The sequence below is a fragment of the Lissotriton helveticus genome, chromosome 2_1, assembly GCF_964261635.1.
Source record: "Lissotriton helveticus chromosome 2_1, aLisHel1.1, whole genome shotgun sequence".
Taxonomy (NCBI): Eukaryota; Metazoa; Chordata; class Amphibia; order Caudata; family Salamandridae; genus Lissotriton; species Lissotriton helveticus.
Genome location: NC_136059.1, coordinates 1709076357 through 1709093055, shown reverse-complemented (window position 1 = coordinate 1709093055; position 16699 = coordinate 1709076357).

The following is a 16699-nucleotide window of genomic DNA, read 5'->3' as shown; positions in this document are numbered from 1 at the left end:
GACCCGTCCTATTATGCCTGGGCTTTTCTGTTAAGGAATGGAAAGATGCTCCTGAATGAACTGAATATTTCAGACATTGGTAAAATGTTAAGGGTGATGGTATCTGATGTGATGGGAGGAGAGGAGAGCTTTATGTATACATTTCAAGATCCCAGATGTTTTAAAAAGGTGCGTCTTAAGATCCTACAATGCCTAGCAACTACATGGTATAAGATCAGAAAGGAGTCAAAATTCAGCTACTACAGTGGGCTGGCCCCAATATGGGATGCGCCAGGTTCCACTGAGTGGGCCAAGGATAGCATGGCAGTTCCTCTGAGGCAGGCAGAGGTGAAGAGATAGGAACGACTAGTGGAAGATGGGAAGCTGGTTCCTTGGGACAACTGGTTGGAGATAACCAACAACAAGCTATTGCGATTCAAATATCTCCAAATAAAAAGCTGGTACCAAGTCGCCGCGGTAGAGATAGGTTCTTCAAATGAGCTGGAGTCCAGGCTGGTCAACAAAGTGCCAGGAAAGAAGGAGGTGGCTAACTGGTACTGGCTTTTGGTGGACTTAACGGCCAGCGATTTCAGAATACCAACTGACCTGTGGGAAAGAGCTTGCCAGGGATACAGCTTGAAGACTTATGGCAAGTATCTTGTAACATTCTGACCTCCACTGTGCACAACGCAAATTTAAGGAGGAACCACATTTTTTGTCTTCAAATGGCCTATTGGACACCCCTAAAGCTATCTAAATTAGGGAAGGGTGTAACGCTGAGCTGTCCAAAATGCAGCATAGAAAAGGTGGGTGACTGGCCATTGAGCATTTATTAAGGTTGAGGATGGAATCTGAAACCCAGATCATATCTATGCGTGAGCATAATTTATGAGCGGCCGAGTAATATGAATACCCTGCAAGTTTATGATTTAAACATCTCCAGGAGTCTTTAAGAAAATGATTAGATGCTAGATCCAAGATTGCCGCTCTAGTTTTCCGCATTCTCTGAAAGGAGTTTTTCCTAGTTGTGTCCAAATCATAACTCATAATACAATTGAAATCGCCCAAAACAATATATTCCCCTTCCCATCCAAGCAGTTCTATATTAATCTGATCAAAAATATATGGTTCGTCTTGATTTGAAGCATAAATTCCACATATTGTGTATTTCCGGCCTTCCATTTACCCAAGGGTAACTTCAGATCATAATCCAGTTTCTATTACTTTTGAGATTACAAACAAAGAATTTTCTCCACGCCTTTTCTCATTTCCAAGATATTTATTCACTGACAATGGATTTGTGAGTCAACTTAAAGATCATCTAAAACAATTCATTGATATAAATATCCAGTCTAGTCAACCCCTGATAGTATGGGATGCCTGTAAATCTAGTATACGTGGCTTTACACAGCAATATATATGGCGTCAAAATAAAGAACACCGAATCTTGAATGAGAAAAGGCTTGGTGAAATACGTGATATTGAACTTCAGTTATCAACGGCTCTGTCGGATGAGGTACCGATCTCAGATATACTTAATCTTAAATTAATCGAACTCAAAGTTGCACTAAAAGACCTTCTTAGAACTAAAAGCATTAACAAATTAAAAAAATATCAGCTTGATCAGTATGAAAACGCAGATAATATTGGTAAACTTTTGGCTTATAGAGTTGCCGAAGATCGTGCACAGAATATAGTTAAGGAAATCAAAGGAGACAATGATCAATTGGTTAGCGATTCTAAATCAATACTGCTACAATTTGCTTCTTATTATCAAGCTTTATATACACCAGAAAACGTAACTTCGGAAGATAGTATTAAAAAGTATATAGAACTTAACACAGTGAATGTCTTAAAATTAGAACAAACAAAACATCTAGAGGAAGACATTACAGTAAGGGAAATTAGAGAGGCTATTAACTCCTTAGCAATAGGGAAAGCAGTAGGGGAGGATTCTATTCCTCTGGAACTATATAAATGCTGCACTGAGGAATTAATACCTTTATTAATGGAAGTGATCGGGGCAATTGGTAATGGACAACAAGCACCTAAATCTTGGAATCTAACTCAAATCATCTTTTTCCTAAAAAAGGGTAAAGTACCTCAAGAGAGGGGATCATATAGACCAATCTCACTTATTAATAGCGATGCCAACATTTTTGCTAAAATATTGGCGATTAGGCTCGCGCCAGTTATGTCTCAATTAGTATCTTCCCAGCAACACGGATTTATACCAAAACGCGATACAACTGCGCATATTAATATGGCCATTTCTGCCTTTGATGCTGCACGGATTCAGTCCGCCCCACTCGGTATGATCTTACTAGATGCAGAAAAAGCATTTGACCGAGTTGGGTGGGGCTTTTTATGGCCAGCCCTACAGGCATTTGGCATCAATGGTCAATTTCTGAGATTGATTCAATCACTCTATGATAATCCAATGGGTAAAATATCTTACATGGGGAAATACTCTCCTATGTTTCCAATTAAGAGGGGGACAAGACAGGGGTGTCCTTTATCACCCCTGCTTTTTGCTTTGGGTATGGAACCTTTTTTAATTGCACTCCAACGTCAGACTTTAATCAACCCATTCTTCAATGGTTTAAATAAATTGGATATCACGGTATATGCAGATGACGTAGCAGTGTTTTCCTCAGATATACCACGAGCTTTGAAAGGCATCTTAATCGAAGCAGGTATATATGGATCAGTCTCTGGTTACAAACTTAATACCACTAAAACTCAAATTGTTGCGAATCATCATCTTCCTGCCTCTATTTCAGGTGTTTGTGGGGTCGCAACATATCTTGGTGTTAAAGTCTCCTCAGATATTGATTCTGTTGTGGCTTTAAATTATGAAATATTATTAAAAGAGACTGCAATGCAATTTAAGAAATGGCACAAACTTCCCCTTAATATCATTGGACGTATAAATCTAATTAAAATGAAAATTCTGCCTAAATATTTATATTTATTTCGTGCAATTCCATTAAGCGTGTTAATAACTCTTATTTTGTCAGATTAGAAGGGATCATTAGTAGCTTTATATGGGGATATAAAAAAGCTCGACGGGCAAACTCTTCACTTAAATTTCCTTTTAGTCAAGGAGGCTTGGCTCTTCCAGACTTCAAACTCTATTACTGGTCGGCTTTTTTAACCCGTTTTCGTAGTTTAACAATTTTGGATAAATGTTTGTATTTTCATAAATTTCTGTTAGGTCAAGATGTCAATATGTTTATTTACAGATTAAATGACCCTAATTACTTCAAAAGGGTTAAATTCAAGACTATACGAGATACTGTTAATATCTGCCGCTCCATCATGATGAAATGTAATGTCTCTCATCTTCATTATAAAACACCTCTTTGGGGTAATCCAGGATTTCCTTCAATTTTTCATGAGTCAATATGCAGAATATATTTAGAATCTGGTATTAGACTACTGGGAGACCTGTATGATCATCAAGGATTTATGACATTTGAAAAACTAAAGCAATGCTATAATTTATCTGAACTGGCTAGGTTTAAATACTATCAAACTAAGGATTATTTAGTGAAAAAATTAGAACTTAATCTGGTTATAGATTCGGACTTTTGGAATTGTATGTACAGAGAATCAGACCAAGCTTTGATTAGTATAGGATATAAACTACTCTCGGACTTTAATACTAGCGATATTATAAAACTAACCGAGAAATGGAATACAAGGTTAACCGCAAATGTACCACCCGATTTAATTACCTTATCTTTTAAGAGCTTAGATATGTCAGTTCACTCTTCTAGTCTTAAATTGCAAATGTTTCAAACTATATGTCAACTGTATCATACCCCAGAGAGAATTCTTAAATGGGCAAGGAACAATAATTTTAGCGAACGTACAAAATGCCCTAAATGCGATCTAAACGGGGCTGATATCACTCATATGTTTTTATTTTGTCCTATGCTTAAAGATTATTGGAATGGTATACTTAAGGTGGTCTCGGATAGACTTAATCAATCAATTTCTCTTTCTTCAACTGATGTACTGATTGGTACATGTGTGGGTCAAAATGCATTTAATGATTTGTTGAACATTTTAATTTTGTGTGCAAGACTTATAATTGCCAGAGCGTGGATTCAGAAAAATACGCCAACTGTTAAGGAATGGTGGAACTTTGTTAAAGAAATTTATGCTATGGAGACCACTCTTGCCAACTCAAAGGGCCTTCCGGCTAAACAAAAAACGGACAAAATCTGGGGAACATTTATGTCCTAACTACTGGCATCTTTTTTTTTCTCTTTTTCTTCTTATTCTTTTCTCTTTACATGACCGTATCTTCGTCTGTGATTAATGTAATGCCTAAATGTGATTTTTGTATATTTTTGACTTGGTCTTTTTGTTTTTGTGTACTTTTGATGCAAATAAAAGTTATTAAAAAAATAAATAAATAAAGAAAAGGTGGGTGACATACACATTGTTCCTGGAGTGTCCCGATGTGAGAAACTGGCCTGGTATATTATGTATACTTATGTAAGTAGACACCTTGTACCAGTCCAGACAACCCTTATGGTGATTTAAGAGGTCTTAGACAACCTTAGAAAGCTCTCTAAGTAGTAGCTGTGGAGAGCAGCCTTCAGGCCTAGTCTAGTAGGAGTGTAAAGCAGCTTGTTTACTAGAATGCAATCTTATAGTATAGATTACGAGAAAAAGTATTTATAAAAATATGTATTTATAACACTCTCTAACACACAGAAATATCTCCTACCCGGAGATATACACAATACTTTAGCAAAGAAAAACAGTAATAGCACGAAATACACAGTGGTCCTAGGGGAGTACCAAACCATATACTAGGAAAGTGGTATAAGAACCACGTCTGGAGTCAAGACAATGTTGAGAGGATGTAGAAGTGCTAGGACCCCAAGGAACCACACAAGGTCAGTAAATAGGGACCCCACGGAGAGCATGTGCAGTGTGAGAAAACAACTGCATGCTCTGTACAACTCTACATGTAAGTTGCGGTTGGATCTTTAAAGCTAAGGACCCTTCCCAACGGACCTTGAAGAAACCCTGTTGAATACAGAAGGTTGGAAAGCCACTCAACTCGTGGATACCCTAGTACCCATGTTACTTACACCAGGGAAGCAGGGTGCATATGTGTTAATTGGTGTCGAAAACTGCTGTGAAACCCAATGAAAGTCTTCAGTAAAGTGCTGCTGTTGCAGAACGAGAAAGTGTCTGATGGAATCCGAAGGTTGGTTCCAGATGACAGGTACCTGCAAGCAGAGGGGACAAAGTCTATGTCACTCAGGGGACTTGGATGTCGGGTGTTGCAGGATGGATGACGAGGACCTTGACTCTGCAGCTGTGAGGACCAGGCTACACTGAGGAGGACCAGGAGCCGTGCATGACCGCTCCTATGAAGGATGTCAAGTGCTGAGGGGTTGGTGTTCGGCGGGAGACCCAACAAGCCTTGGCAAAGGCAAGCCACACAGGAATCAAAGAAGGAGCAACGTCGGGACCAGCAAGGTCCAGGGGACTCACCTAAGGCAGGGGAGTCAGGGCAGGCCCTGAGCAAACAGGGGAGCCCAACAGAAACAAGTGTGACCCTCAAGTGGACCCACAGGCCGGAGGTGCTAGAGTCGCGAGAGGACTTCAAGTAGCTCACCAAGAGAGGCAGGTCACGATGCACACGATGCGGTGTGGCCCAAGATTCTGGTCACTGGAGATTCTCGAGGTTAGGGCTAGTAGGAGCCTGAAAATCTTTTTGGAAAGAAAGCAACAAGCCTTTGAAACTGCAAGTTGGACAAGGTGCACAGGGGTTCGGTTATTGCAACCCCACAAGGGATACTGATACTAGCCTCAAACATGGTGACAGGGCACAACAGACCTCCGGAGCTGTGGAAAACCACCACCTGTATTACAGAGCCCACGAAGTCTAAGGATCTCAGGATCTGCAGACCGGTCGACTTAGTTGCAGTGCCTGCAAATAAGGGCAGTGACTACTTCACTCCAAGGGATATTTCTTTAGGTGTCTTTGATGCTTCACATGCCTTGGAATGTTCCTGTATGATGCACAGGCAAAGATGATGCAGCAGACTGGAAAGGAGCAAAGTCAGGCCCAAACGAAGTCCAGATTGCCTAGATAGTAGAAGTGCAGTGGTGTCTGATCTGAATCTTATCCCACGTCGAATCTAGGGACCTACACCCAGGTAAGCCCTTAACGGCCAGATTCATCAATGACCCGTTTTGCGAGTCCTTAATAGCGATTATTAAGGAATCGCTATTAAAGACTCGAAAAACCGGATTTATGTAGAAATCGCAAAAATAATTGCGATTTCTACAGCTTCCTTATTTGTGATTAGCAAATTACTAATCGCAATTAGCAATTTGCTAATCGCAAATAAGAATGCGATTTCAAGGGTGCCAGGGGTGTCCAAAGGACACCCTGTAGCACCCCTGAAATTGTGATTTACACTGGTGCTGCGCACACACATACAACTTAGACTAAAGTGCATTTTTCTAAGTTTTCGCTATTTACCACAAAGTCAGACTTCGCGGTAAATAGCGGCCAAAAATTGCGATTTCGCAATTCTGAAATGGTTCATGAATTGCATTTAAGGAATCTCAAATAGAGATTCCTTAAATGCAATTCCTCGCAATTTAGCGATTTCGCATTTTGCGATTTTTGCATTTGGGATGATGAATCCCAAATGCAAAAATTGCGCTCGCAAAGGGCCCGATTCTCAGAATCTGGCCCTTTGCGAGCCGAATTTCCGTTGATGAATCTGGCTGTTAGTCCCCTAGGGAAAGGGTTGGGAATACACAGGGGACCCTCACAGGGGAGGACTGGAAAGGGGGAGTAACTCTCATGTCCTTTGTCCAGTTTCATGCCAGAGTGAGAGCCAACGACTCCCAGAACTGGTTTGAACTGGACTATGCACAGGGACCCCAAAAGTGCCCCTCATGCAGACTGAGTGGTGCTGGTAAGCGCACTCACCCCATCCCAATACACTAAATCCTGCCTGGGAGGTGGTCACACCTCACTGTGTCCGGATGCCTGTTGTCCAACCTTCCTCTGCTCAAGCTTGGCTCAGCAGCAGGAGAGCAGAATGGTCGTCAGCTACTATTTTGTGCTATCCGGGTCAAGAAGGCTGGTACTGGGAACACTGAGATCCTAACGGAGGACTCTTCCAGTGCTTGGAATCATACGTCCCACACTGTTTACGGTGTGGGGTCATGATTCCAACATGTTTGATACCAAACATGCTAGGGTGTTTGGAGCCATTTTTGTAGATGGTTATAGCGGTGCCCTTCCATATGGTACATGGCTGCTTCACTGACAACTCTGGAGAATGGACTCCGTAGGCTGCAGGGGTGTCCTGCTCATGCGGGGACACCCTCTCACTTAGAACCAAGCACCTTGCCTTCAGCATTGCAAAGGCCTGCTATAGGGGTGCCTGATAGGTATTAAGTGCAGTGACCCTAGATATAGGAAACCTATATCTTTAGTAAGTGATGCTAGCACTAACTTACACAGACTGCAATGGCAGGCTTGTAGTTCCCTTTTGCATGGTCTCCCATGTGTGGTATAATGCATGCTTCAGCCCACGGGGGACCACTGGGGTACCTATGCCCTGAGTACCTTAGTACCATATACTAGGGGCTCATAAGGGTACCCCGGTATCCAATCAGGGATGTACCTAAGTACTCAACACAACAGTTTAGGGAGAAAGCAGATAGACTGGGGTCCTGATTAGCAGGATCCCAGTCAGACTAGTTGAATACAGTTTAGACCAGGCAAAAGTGGGGGTAACCATAGAAGCAGATCCTACTTTCCTACACCTGAGATTCAACGCTTTTGGACAGATGTGAGTAATTGTATCTCAACAATACTTGGGATGGCACTTCAGGTAAACACAGCCTTTGTTTTCTTTGGGGTTTCAGCACAATAGAAGTCCCTGTCAATTGATGCTAGAAAGCTGGGTATTTATTTGATACTCCTTGCTCGGAGAGAGATCTGTAAAAAGTGGATAAGTAATCTACCTCCGACTAGGGCAGATTGGGTTAAAACTGTTAAATACACTATCAGGCTGGACAGGGCATCAGCAAAAAAAGGAATGAATTCTGGTCTCCTTGTGTAAACTGGCTAGAAAATGTTGAATGTGCGAACTAGGTCGAGACAGTCCCCAGTTGAATAATGTCCTACGATTATGCGTCAACACTTCTCCGGTGAGGTTTGCAGGCAGTCTTTTGGACAGAGCAAACCATGAAAGAGAGGTTCTGTGTAAAGCACACCATACTTAGGACAAAGCAAAGATCTCTGGCAGGTGCTGATCAAGGGGGGCTCCAGAGTTTCTCAGTTTTTTCTTTCAAGGTGAATAGGACTAAAAAAAAAAATCAGGAGATTGGAGACCTGTCTTAAACCTCAGGAAGCTCAACAAATATCTCTGCAAGCAAACCTTCCAGATGATAACGCTTTCCGATATTCTTCATCAGCTCAACAGTGGAGATTTCAGGACATTTCTAGACATGGAAGAGGCTTACTTCCATATCCCTATCCATCCCAAACAACACGAATATCTTCTATTCACAGTAGCTGGTACCCATTACCAATTCAAGATCCTACCTTTTGGCCTCAAGTCCACCCTTGCATATTCACCAAGTACATGGCCCTGGTAGCAGCGGCACTCAGAAAACAAGGTCATCAGGTATTCCCTTACCTTGACGACTGGCTACTAAAAGCATCAACCCCAGGAAAGCTGCCAGAGCAACAAAAGCCTGTCTCTTGTTTCTTCTCAAAGTGGGCCTCACTGTAATTCGGGAAAAGTCCTCCACCAGTCCCAGTCAGACTATGCCATTTCATGGAGCCGATCCAGACAAAATTCGGAACAAAGCCTTTCTCCCCGAGGACAGACAAGGGAGGCTATCACACTTGGCTCAAAAGATCGCAAAAAAACTGTATGTTTCTGTGAGACTGTTCAAGTTGCTCCTAGGCATGATCTTGTCTGCAATAAGCTTGGTCCCACTGTCGCGCCTCAACATGAAGCCATTACAAGAGGAACTGCAACTCCAATGGATGCAGTCGGAAGGGTCCTTCGAGGACTTTATCGCCATTACTCCGCGGATGAAACACACACTGGCATGGTGGTCCTACAAACCACATCTCTCTCAAGGCCTTATGTTCTTACCACTGGTGCTGGGTTTCATCATCACCACGGATGGTTCTATGGAGAGCTGGGGAGGCCATTTACAGGACCTTCAGAACCAAGGAAAGTGGTGCACAAGTGAAAGGTCTCTTCACATAAATGACTTTGAGTTCAAGGCCATTTTTCTCACCCTGCAGGCTTTCCTCCCAAGGATCACAAATTCCTTCGTGCTGGTCCATACCAACAATAAGACCAGCATGTATTATATCAACAAACAGGGAGGAACTTGATCTATGTTGCTATCTCAAGAAGCTCAAAAGCTGTGGGTTTGGCTCACAGCCACGGAATTCCTTAAAAGCCAAGCAGGTTACTGGAGTCCCCAACAAGCTAGCGGACGCTCACAGCAGAACCAAGGACAGTTGCCATGAATGGGAACTGGACCAACAAAACTTGAACAGGATATTCTTATTGTGGGGGTAACTAGCGCTAGATCTCTTCGCAAAGGACAGCAATGTTAAATGCTAATTCTTCGCCTGTCAATTCCCTCTTCAAGGTCGTGGGGGAATGCCCTTTCAATGTGGTGGCCCGGGATCTATGCGTATGCTTTACCCCCCTTTCCAATGATTCTCAAGGTCCTCACCAAGATGAAGATGGAGTGCTGCCGTCCTCTTTTGATCACTCTAAAGTGGCCCAGGAAACACTGGTTTTTGGAGGTTTTCCTCCTCTTGGAGACCAAGCCCATTCGCCTTATTCCGGCGCCATCTCTCCTGACACTGAACCAGGGTCAGAGATGCCACTTGCAGCCAGCCTCTCTCCACTTGCATGCATTGCTCCTGAATTGTATGAGGTTCAGAATTTAGATATCACTCAGGAATGCAGGAATAGCCTCACTGAATCTGGAGCGGAAGGCATGACCAAAAGCTACAGACTAAAGTGGAATAGAATCTGTCACTGGGTAACTCTTCAGAGCTTTCCCACTGGTGAAAGCTCTTCCTTTGTAATGGCATCTCAATGTGGTTCACTCTCAACTAATGAAGAAGCCTTGTGAACCCATTCATAAGTCTGAATTAAAATTTCTCACGTGGAAGGTTGCCCTTCTTCTCACTCTCACATCTACCAGATGGATTATTGAGATCCAGCTCTTTACCACTCAGGAACCTTTTCTTTGTTTCTCAGATGATTTCGTACTTCTCAGGACAAACCCGAAGTACCTCCCAAATGTCTCTTCTTAATTCCATCTCAATGAGCCTGTCATAATTTGAAATTTTATCCCCAACCCATCCACAATGGCTGAGCAGGCTCTTCATACTTTGGACATCAAGCTCTGTCTCAAACGTTACCTTCACAGAACTAAACTCATTTGCAAGACTGACCAGTTAATTGTAGCTAATGGCCAAGTTTGTCAAGGCACAGCAGAGACAATGCCTATGATCGCAAGAATGATTTTGGCAACAATTCAGTTCTTTTGGGGATTGGTTGTGACACTATCTCAACCATACCAGGCGCACAGCCAATGATTAAGTTTTTTTCCCCCTATACAAAAATTCTTCCTTTCAAACTTGATGCTTAATTCTCATGTTTATTCTGAGACCTCGTTGCACATCAAAATGCTTCAAAATTATATGTTAATACATTTGCTTATTTTAAACATACTGTGATTCATTACACATAATAAATCTTTTCATGAAAATCTTTTAACCAATTAACATAGTATATTCATAACAGTTAATCGACGATTGTTGATGAAGTTGGCCCGATGCATTTCGGGACCAGTGTCCCTTCTTCGGGGGCCTTTGTATGAAACAACGTCTAGCGTGTGCCTCACTATTTGTGTAAAAGATATTCAGCCTTGTTGATGCTCTGCACTTCAATGTTACATGGGCGAAGTGTCCGTTATTCGATTGAATGCTTTCATCAAGAGTCCTGCTCAGCCATGCCTCGCGGCTGAGCAGGACTCTTGATGAAAGCATTCAATCGAATAACGGACACTTCGCCCATGTAACATTGAAGTGCAGAGCATCAACAATGTGTTACACAAAAGGGGTTTGACCCATGTAGTCACGGGGACCTGGGTGCAGTATGATACATATGAAGGGGAGGGGTCCCCGTAAAAGAGGTGTGTGCCAAAAGACCACACTAGAACATGATTACCAATTAATCAAACAATAAACAATGCTATTTCAAATGGTAATAGAGTTTTATTACCAAAAAGCGACACACAAATTCAATAATACAAAAATTCAATATTGTGAAAAGCCCCGAGGGGGTAAGGGAGGAGGAAAGCTAGAGGGGAAAGCAGTAAGGATAGTAGACACAGTATAAATGACCTGATTAATACACGGTTGAGTGACACAATACAAAAAATTACAAAATGAAGGCCCAATTACGACCAACTACACATAATTAATTAACAAATAATCCAAAATATATATCCGGCATGTGTGATGCTGTGAGACGCTGTGCAGTGCGGATCCTTGGAGCCTGCCGAGTGGCCGTTTTGATCTTTGATGACAACAGTAAAAGAAAACCCTGAGAAGTAGAGTCGTTCTCGCGCTGAGCTTTGCAGCGCTTTTTCCAAACACGGATTTTCGCGTCGCTACAATAAGCAATTCCCGAGTTGTGCCTTTTAAATATACGGCGAATCGCTCTCATGTCAACAATCCCATCGCCTTTTACATCACCTCGGTGAGGTAGACATCGGATGTATCTGAGATAAGCCAGTCCCCCGTTCTCTTCTCTCTTGAGGTGCCATATTTCAATATATGTGCTTAACACGCTGTCCGTTGGACTTATTTCGCCAGAGTACCGAGTGGTGATTTCCACCCTTTTTGATCGACCGCGACTTACTAGCGTGGCGCCAATCCAGTGTACTGAGCCTGCATTGGCCGTACCCCATGTTGGCCCCCCCCCCGTCCCCCACACCCCCTTCCCGTGTGACGTCCTGATGAAGACCCCGTGAAAGGACTACACTCAGCCTGTTAATAGGGGTCGAAACGTCGACTGTTTTATGTTGATATACCGGATACTATCCGCAGTAATATTGATTTATCACACATGCCGGATATATATTTTGGATTATTTGTTAATTAATTATGTGTAGTTGGTCGTAATTGGGCCTTCATTTTGTAATTTTTTGTATTGTGTCACTCAACCGTGTATTAATCAGGTCATTTATACTGTGTCTACTATCCTTACTGCTTTCCCCTCTAGCTTTCCTCCTCCCTTACCCCCTCGGGGCTTTTCACAATATTGAATTTTTGTATTATTGAATTTGTGTGTCGCTTTTTGGTAATAAAACTCTATTACCATTTGAAATAGCATTGTTTATTGTTTGATTAATTGGTAATCATGTTCTAGTGTGGTCTTTTGGCACACACCTCTTTTACGGGGACCCCTCCCCTTCATATGTATCACAGAGCATCAACAAGGCTGAATATCTTTTACACAAATAGTGAGGCACACGCTAGACGGTTGTTTCATACAAAGGCCCCCGAAGAAGGGACACTGGTCCCGAAATGCATCGGGCCAACTTCATCAACAATCGTCGATTAACTGTTATGAATATACTATGTTAATTGGTTAAAAGATTTTCATGAAAAGATTTATTATGTGTAATGAATCACAGTATGTTTAAAATAAGCAAATGTATTAACATATAATTTTGAAGCATTTTGATGTGCAACGAGGTCTCAGAATAAACATGAGAATTAAGCATCAAGTTTGAAAGGAAGAATTTTTGTATAGGGGGAAAAAAACTTAATCATTGGCTGTGCGCCTGGTATGGTTGAGATAGTGTCACAACCAATCCCCAAAAGTTTTGATATGCTCAGGGTTAGGCAGCCCCGAGTTACCAAGCAGCACGCAAAAGAAGGACAATAATTTTGATGAATATTATAAACTTCAATTGAATATTAGAAAACAGGTGTGCTCAAGGCCTACCCTACAATTTCGAACAATTCAGTTCTGCCATTCCAAAGTGAGCAAACCATTAACAGGAAGAGCTAATCCTCATTCAAAAAGAGCAGTGTCCACTTCTGCTGCTCTGTTTGCAGGCATCCCGCTGGACAAAATATGCTGTGCTGCGACGTGAAAGAGCACCAACTCATTCATGCAGCACTACTGCCTGGAATCAGTGCAGAGAAGCGACGCAGCCGTAGGCCAGGCATTGTTACGCCATTTATTCACATAAGGTGAGCCTCTTTAAATAGAGTAGTTTATTTATGTACAAACCGAATGTTTCAAGTTATGATACATCGCTTTTTTTTGTTCTATTTACATTCTTTTCTAAGCGTTACCCACTTAAACTGTATATTCTCATGTATGTCTAGCTATATAGAGATGTGTATATGTTTATAAGATCAAAACAATACCCTTTCAGGCATTGAGTGACGCATAAATTATGCAAAAAAGGAGAAGAGAACTCTGGGTAGTTCTCTAGTTAGGGTGGAAGGCAGCTCCTGTATAGAGCACTCTCAACACCAGCGACACTCTAGATCAGCTCACCTCAAATATCTGCTTTTTTATCAAAGTCTTTGAGCATAGGATTAGCTCAGTGCAATCCACGCCGAGATAGAAAGGAACAAAGTCTTTTGCCACTTCTACAGCAAAGTCTTTAAGCATAGAACTAGCACAGTGCTCTCCACGCCAAGCTGTAAAATGACAAAGGCCATTTACCACTCTAGGTACAGTATTACAACTTTGAATTGGTAAAATACCAGGAAACCCCTGACACAGTGTTTCGCTCTACTTAGAGCTCTTCAGAGAGGTATAGCTTTGTCCAGACACAAGGAAGCACCCAGTATATATCAAAACAATACCCTTTCAGGCATAGAGTAAATTATGCAAAAAGGAAAGAGAACTCTGGATAGTTCTCTAGTTTAGGTGGAAAGCAGCTCCTGTATAAAGCACTCTCAACACAAGCGACACTCTAGATCTGCTCACCTCAAATGTCGGCGTTTGAGGTGAGCAGATTTAGAATGTCGCTGGTGTTGCGATTGCTCTATAAAGGAGCTGCTTTCCACCTAAACTAGAGAACTACCCAGAGTTCTCTTCTTCTTTTTTGCATTTTATGTTTATAAGATATGTTCAAAAGGTCATGTTAACCACTACAAAGTGTAATTTTTACCCACACTTCTCTAAGGGTATTTCAATTATTTACAATACTGCTTGCTATTCTGATTCAAGCATGTGAATCTATGAAAGATGCAATACTGGATAGCAAAATAAGGTACTTACCTGTAACTGCATTTATCCAGTATTATTATATTTCATAGATTCACATGCAGCTCACCCTCCTCCCCTGATTCCCACTTGTGCTTGAAAATCTAAAGAAATCCGACTCTCTTGGGCAGTGCTTAATTTGAGCCGGTTATTTCTGGTGCTCGGAACCGGCACTTAATTGTCAACACCGGCGCTTGTGATAGTTTGCTCCAAGGTGGCGCTGCCCGGTTAATTTAGAGATGACCATAGCAAAAGTTAATTATTAATTCAATGTACAATAAATAATCTATTACCTGCTGCCCAAGCCATTCTTTTGGCTTTAAGGGCCTAAAATAGTCCGAATTGTCACATTTGTAGGCGTTTAATGGCTAGTAGTTGTGTTGTTACTATCATTGGCAGCACTGGCAGGGGCAATGTGTGGTGCAAGCTGCAGTAGTCTCCTGAGGAGAGCCCTGGCACTTGTTTTTTTGCATACTAAGCACTGCCATTGGGAGTGTTCTAGAGGATGCTACATGATTGGCCATAGGTAAAGTTTGGTTCTTTTTTAAAAAGAACATAGATAGGCTATAAGATTTCATGGCCTAGTGCCAATTTAGCCTATGCTAAGTTAATATATTCTGTTTTACTACTGTACCGTGGGACTCCCACTTCGACAATGGGGAATGATTCAAGCATGTGAATCTATGAAACATACCAATACTGGATAACTGCAGTTACATGTCAGTGACTTATTTTCTTCTCCTTCGTGCATGCTTGTGAAATGCAGCGCTCGTTGCAGAAGGCAGCGAGGAGAAAGGAGAAACTCGCAGAAGAACACACCTTCTTTCCAACAAGGACCTCCCTCTCCCAAGAAATTATACACTTGGGCAGTTAATCACTCCCCTTCTATTTAAAAAAAAGGTTGGTCAGCTTTTCTTTTGTAAAAAAAAATCAAAAATCCCAGCTCTCCTCCTGTGTGCACAAACTCCCCTTCACTTCACTTTTGGGCAGTGTGTTCTTTGTGCAGATTCGGAAGACTGTTGAAGCTCTGTGCTTTGATGTTGTAGTGCTAAATATACTGTATGTCCAAAGGCGCTGGATTGCGGGCATTTTTTTGTTCAAAATCTGTACATCTTGGCTGTGTGCCATTGTAGCAAGCATCAGCTGGGTAATGTTTACTTTCCAGACAAGAGGCAAGGTCAGTGACTTTTTAATAATAGAGTTTTAACTAACCACGTTGTCTTGGGAATGAACACATTACATTAACCTCCCTTCCAACTAGCTAGTCACAACCCCCAGGCCATTCATTCTCCAGGCACAAAGTATGCACATGTCTCCTACATGTCCCCTTTGGTTTACATGGAACTGTCTCCTCCAGCCATAGCGTGGGTCGACTGCTTGTGTTTTTCAACGGCGGCTCCTCCGCTAAGGCGGAGGAGCGTTGCCCCCTGCTCTGCGAGTAGTAGTTGAAGGAAAACTAAAATGATTATACCCAAAATTATTATCATTTTAGTTTTCCGTTTCCTGGTGCAGGGAGGGGTTGACAGAGTAGGGGCCAGGGGGAGGAGTGGTTTGCCCGCTCCAAGTGCGCACGAATGTTTAGCCGTCAATCTGTTGCCGGCCAAACCGTCATGTGCACTTGGCATGTTCTCCACCCAGACTGAGTGGAGAACATGCCCAGGCTCCCATTTACCATCTGAGCGCTGAACCGCGGCACTCAGACCAATCACAACTCTGTGTTGTGATTAGCTAGCGGAGTCAGGAGCCTGGGTACTTCCTGATTTCTTATGTTGAGGAACTGTAGAGCAGCGAGAGGCAGCGGCCAGCTGGTCAGCCTGCAGGTAAGTGTTTTTTTTTCCATTTACCGTCACCCATCACCCCCGTCACCACCGTTAAATAACGGCCACCACTGGTGTTTTTGTGCATTCCGTTTTAATCTCCAATGTGTTAAAACAGAAGTGTGGGTTACATTTAAGTTGCTCCTGTAAATTTCATAATACAACAGGATACTTCAATGTGTTGCTGGTGTGCAAGTAAAGGATGTAATTTTAGATTAAATCAGAAAGAGAAGCATATGCATATCTTTTAAACATGCTGCTAGTAGTAATCTTAAAACCCATTTTCTGAATTTTTTTTGCGACTAATGTTGTTTTAGGATGTGATCCCTGGGGCCTAGAAATCTCAACTCTTTATTTTGAAAGCACATCCTAGACCCTTTAAGTGAATACAAGGCCTTTCATGAGGAAGGGGCACTTAGATTGTTGTATCCTTAACAGCTGATGCCCCTCACCGTAGGGACAAGGCACTGATTTCCTCCTCATATTTTCTTGCAAAAATTGCATATCGAAGATTTTGAAAGCTAGTAGGAGAAGTATTGATTTGCCACTCATATT